Here is a 5,922-nt window from a genome sequence, read left to right as displayed (position 1 = left end):
CACACCCCGGCCTCCCCGCCCTTTCCCGCCCCCACCTCAGCCCCACTTCCGGGATAGGTCCCGGCGCGTCACAGGCACCGCCCCCGCGGGCTACCATTGGCCACGAGGTTCCCGAGGCCCCGCCCAATCACGTGAAGAGCGCCCTGGCAACCCCACGTGCTGCGGATTAGTGCACTTCCGGCGTGAAGAGCACTTTCTGGAGTCTCGGTTGCTGAGGGTAAACTCGCCGGCAAGGAAACGCTCTTTCAAAGTGTTGGGTTTGTTGGCTTCGGGATCTAGCTGCAGTGAATGTTAGCCAGGTCACTCGCTTGGTGTCCCCTGCCCTCAGGTGCGTGGCAGTTGTCACGTGACGGTCGTTGGAACTCAAGAGGCGAGCAAATTCAACGGTGTCCCGCGTGGCTGCGCAGGGAACTTTGGGTTCGAACTCCTGGCCCAGCTTGCAGATCTTCCTCGGTGGTCAGGCCCACGCTTGTTCCTCGAGGAAGAGTTCAAGCACAGTATTCAATTACCCGGCTCTGCACTGCGGCCTCCGTGGTCCCTAGTCACTCGTGATGAGATTCTGGTGGCGACTGCCGCTGGGTGCCCCGCCAGGGTCGGCAGCATTCTCAGGTGCGAGCACTCCTGAGACATTGCGAATAAACAGCAGCAGTGAAGTGACCAGAGGCTGTGATGGAGTGGTGGAGGCCAATGGGTGTCTGACTCCTACAGCATTGTCCAGTCCAGAAAGGTGGCTTGCCGAACTCATCTCTTCTTTCCTCCTGGCGTTGGCTTTCCTTCCGGTCTGAGGTATGTTCCTGCCTCATTAGGTGGGGTTGCCTTCCAAATCGGGCTGGAGCCAGTAGAGGTTTAAATAGGATTAACCACCAAATTCTTAAAAGAGATGCACTCTCCTTTTCATTGTTCTGTTTTACAGCCTGCCACGTGCTCCCACCTTGGAGAGGTGACCTCCACACCACAGTTTATGTGGACCTGTAATTGTGTCTTGTTGTCTCGTGAATAGTGCCATTTCTCACCTTCCTTTGTGGCTCTACAGTTTATGCAGACATTTTGCACATATTGTGTAATTTAACCTTTACAGTAAGCAAGTAGCTGAGCTCAGCCTAGCTAATACATATGAAAGAGCCAGATTAGAACCTCTGTTCATTAGTTCACTCTGCTTTTCCTTCCACCACCTAACCTTTCCCTGTCTGTTGTTATTAGAGTGATTGCTAATATTGAAAGAGTATTTATGGAAGCAGGTAGGGCATTAAATGTTTTATGTGAGTTATTCCTTTAATCTTCATTGTTGCTCTTTTTTTTAACCTAAAGTTTAAGATGTAGTTTATACAAAGCAAAATTTGCTCTTTTTAGTTTTGACTTTTGGAAAACATATGCAGTTATGTAACTACCACTGTAATCACGATATAGAATATTTCCCTCATTCCAAAAGTTTCTTCTTGCCTCTTTGTAGTCAATCCCCTCCTCCCACACCTAGTCCCTGGCAACTATTAACAACTACTCTTAATCTTCATTTTTAGTTGTGGAAAAAGGCAGAGAAAAATTAAGTAATTTGCCCCAAATCGCACAGCTAGCAAGTCAGAGAACCACTATTGAGCTCTAGGCAGTTTGGCTCCACAGTCATTGCTTTAACTACCGCCATATACTGCATTCACATAAGATTTGGATCTGGCTTCATTTATTCAACAAATATAATAGATTCTAGAGAAGTTTCTGGAACATTGAATCAGCAAATACTGAACCATTGCTCCTAGTGGAAATACACAGTTAGGTTCCTATGAGCCTCTGGTCACAACCTTTTCATCAACTGACCAATATATAATCCTTTTTATGTATGTTTCTGTTTATAGACACCTTACTTAATATATATTGATTCATTAACACAACTCATAGTCAGCAGCAGTGTAATTCATGCCCAAAGGAAGCTTATCTAACACATGTATCTTCTCCAAAAGGCACTTCACAGCTTTCTTGTGCTTAGAAATATTAGGCAGCATTTCAGCACTATGCTCGGGGGCCATTTTAAATGGCCAAGTGACCAACAAATGTCACAAAAATGTGGAAAAGTGGCACTAATAGACTGTGGGAAAAAAAGCACTTGTTTGTAGTTTGACAGCTGAAACAAGAAGGGAGAGCATTGCCTTGTTTGACCTCAGTTAGGAAAAAGTGTGTTGAGTGACTCAGATTTTATGCTGTTCTGTGCAAGTCCATAAATGACTGCAAAAGCTTCTTGGGTATTGATATTATGGTTATAAGTAAATTTGGTGAGTAGGCAAATTCACAAATATGGAATCCGTGAATGATGAAAGTTGATTGTTTTTGTTTTAGTGTCATTAGCACTGGAATTACGATGTTGACCAAGATAGCCCCTTGTTCTTTAGATGCTTGTAGTCTAGTGCAGGGTACAACCTAGCAGTTTTAACTGCTATAATAAATGCTACTAAGGAAATAACCATAGAATGCTCAAAAAAGGGACTCCTCCTTATCCAGTCTAGGTATTGTTCAATTGAAATGTAATGCAGGCCACATAAAAAAATTTTTTAAAGATGAAATTAATTTTAATAATATATTTTATTTAACCCAGTACATCCAAATATTATTTCACATGTGACCAATATAAAAATTAATAAGAAGATGATTTTATGTTTTTTTGTAGTAAGCCTTCAAAATCTGGTGTAGAGTACATCTCAATTCAGAGTAGCCACATTTCAAGTGTTCAATAGCTATCTATGACTGGTGGCTATCACATTAGACATCACATGTCTAGAAGATTTCAAGATTGCTTCTCTGGAGGGTAATATCTTAATTTGACATCTGAAAAATGAGTTGAAGTTAGTAATGAGGAGGGGTTTGGAAAAGACATTTTAGGCAAAGGGGTTGTAAGTACAAAGGCCTATAAGTGACAGAATTATAACATCGTCCTAGACTGCAGATGGTTTAGTGTGACTGGTGTGAACTGTAAAAGGAGATGGGTGAATTTGGATTTTCTCCCAAGGGCAATAGAGAAACATTGAGACAGTACATATAAGAAAATGACAAGAAGAGTTTTTTTTTAGAAAGACCGTTTTGGTTATGATATGGAGAATTTTTTAGGGAGAGAAAATATTGGCAATAGTAACCCAGTTAGAGATAGTTATGTTGGTCAACAAAGTGGTGATTATGAGAACATAGAGAAAACAGATTCAAGAGATTTATAAGGGGGAATGGAAAGAATGTCATAATTAGTTAAATGTTGAGGGTCAGAATGGGAAGGGAGACACAAGATGTGAAGAATAGGAAAGAGTCAAATTAAAAACTGGGAAATTGGTGGTATGATTTGTTGAGACAGAAAATATAAGAAAGCAAGTTTCCAGGGAAAGTTGAGTTCACTTTGGGCAAATGGAGTTTAAGATCCTGAGGGAGAGATATATTTTAAATAGAGACATTTGTGAATCATCAGTATATAGATGATAATTAAAGCTAAAGCAAGAGACTCACTTCAGCTTTAATGACATGCACAGGCTGAAAGTAAAGGGATGGAAAAAGTTATTCTATGCAGAAGGAAACCAAAAGAAAGCAGGAGTAGCATCTAAATATATAAAGCAAACATTAACAGACCTATATGGAGAAATAGCAATACAATAATAGTAGAGGACTTTGATACCCCACTTTCAACAATGGAGATAATGGAGATAATCCAGATAGAAATCAATAAGGAGGTATTGGGCAAACTATTTGTTAGACCAGATGGACCTAACAGACTTTTCCAAACATTCCACCCAACAGCAGCAGCAAACACATTCTTCTCAAGCACACATAGAACATTCCCCAGGATAGATCATATGTTAGACAACAAAAAAAGTCTTTATAGTTTTAATAAGATTGAAATAATAACAAGCATCTTTTCTGACCACAATGATATAAAATGAGATATCTATTATAGGAAGAAAACTGGAAAATTCACAGATATGTGGAGATTAAACAACATGCTATTGAACAACCAGTGGGTCAAGAAGAAATCAAAAGAGAAATAAAAAAAATACCTTGAGACAAATGAAAATGGAAACAACATACTCAAACTCATGGAATGCCACAAAAGTAATTCTAAGAGGGAAATTTACACCAATAAATGCCTAAATTAAGAAAAAAGAAAGATCTCAAATAAGCAACCTAACTTTACATCCCACGGAACTAGAAAACTAACAACAAACTAAGCCTAAAGTTAATAGAAGAAAGGAAATAACAATGATCAGAGTGAAAACCAATGAAATAGAGACTAGAAAGGCAATAGAAACGATCAGTAAAACTAAGAGCTGGTTTTGAAAAAAGCTAAACAAAATAGGCAAACCTTTAGCTAGACCTATGAGGAAAAAAGAGAGAGGACTCAAGTAAAATTATAAATGAAAGAAAAGACGTTACAACTGATATCACATAAATACAAAGGATCAGAAAAGACCACTGTGAACAATTATATCTCAATTGGACAACTGAGAGGAAATGAATACATTCCTAGAAACATACAACCTACCAAGACTGAATCACGAAAAACAGAAAATCTGAACAGGACAATTACTAGTAAGGAGACTGAATCAGTAATCAAAATCTCGCAGCAAAGGAAAGTCAAGGACCTGATGGCTTCACTGGTGAATTCTACCACACATTTAAGGAAGACTTAATACCTGTCCTCCTCAAACCTTTCAAAAAAATTGAAGAGGAAGGATTGCTTCTAAACTAATATTCTGAGGCCATGATTACCCTGATACCAAAACCAGACAAGGACACTACAAGAAAAGAAAATTACAGGTCAACATCCCTGATGAGCATAGATCCAAAAATCCTAAAAAAATTAGCAAACTGAATTCAACAGTACATTAAAAGAATAAAACACCATGATCAAGTGGGATTTATTCCAGGGAGGCAAGGATGGTTCAACACCTGCAAATCAATCAATGTGATACACCACATTAACAAAATGAAGGGTAAAAATTGTATAATCATCTCAATAGATCCAGAAAAAGCACTTGACAAAATTCAACATCCATCCATGATAAAAACACTCAACAAACTGTGTATAGAGGAACTGCGCGTCAATATAATAAAGGCCATATTTGACAAGCCCGCAGTTAACATAATACTCAATGGTGAAAAGCAGCAAGCTTTTCCTCTAAGATGAGGAACAAGACAAGGATGACCACTTTTGCCAGTTTTATCCAACATAGTACTGGAACCTAACCAGAGAGATCAGGCAAGAAAAAGAAAGAAAAGGCATCCAAATTGGAAAGGAAGAAGTAAAATTGTCTCTATTTGCAGATGACATTATATCACATACAGAAAACCCTAAAGACTCCACCAAAAAACTGTTTGAACTAATAAACTAATTCAGTAAAGTTGTAGGATACAAAATCAAAATACAAAAAATAGTTGTGTTTCTATACACCAACAGTGAGATGTCAGCAAGAGAAATTAAGAAAACAATTCCTGGCCTCCTGGTGCTTACCACAGGCTGTGTTCTTCCACTGACTGTATAGAAAGAGGAAGCAGAGTAAACCCACCCCATATACATCTTAGCCCAGGCCCTTTGCCTGGTGTCTATTGTGAATGGGGGAACAAGGAAAAAAAAAGAAGAAAACAATCCCTTTTACAATTTCTTCACAATGAATAAAATATCTAGGAATAAATTTAACCAAGGAAGTGAAAGACCTGTACACTGTAAAGTCTAAGACTTTGATGAAAGAAATTGAAGAAGACCCAAAGAAATGGAAAGATATTCCATGCTCATGGATTGAAAGAATTAATATGGTTAAAGTATCCATACTACCCAAAGCAATCTACAGATTCAGAGCAATCCCTATTAAAATTCCAATGGCATTTTTCACATAAATAGACAATCTTAAAATTGATATGGAACCAGAGTGATGTCAGCATCATGGCAGAGTGCGCTCTGCC

The 5,922-nt window shown here is 38.9% G+C and overlaps 1 non-coding gene across 1 annotated transcript; it reads left to right on the top strand.

Moving 5' to 3' along the window:
- The first annotated feature begins 5,456 nt into the window (after positions 1–5,456).
- On the top strand, positions 5,457–5,588 carry LOC124238802 (small nucleolar RNA SNORA51). The gene has a single exon (XR_006888402.1). It is a non-coding gene; the product is annotated as a small nucleolar RNA SNORA51 (small nucleolar RNA).
- Positions 5,589–5,922: the final 334 nt, after the last annotated feature.

Source organism: Equus quagga, chromosome 4, assembly GCF_021613505.1.
Source record: "Equus quagga isolate Etosha38 chromosome 4, UCLA_HA_Equagga_1.0, whole genome shotgun sequence".
Taxonomy (NCBI): Eukaryota; Metazoa; Chordata; class Mammalia; order Perissodactyla; family Equidae; genus Equus; species Equus quagga.
The sequence above is the reverse complement of the archived record's forward strand: the minus strand, read 5'-3'. Positions and strand labels throughout refer to the sequence as shown.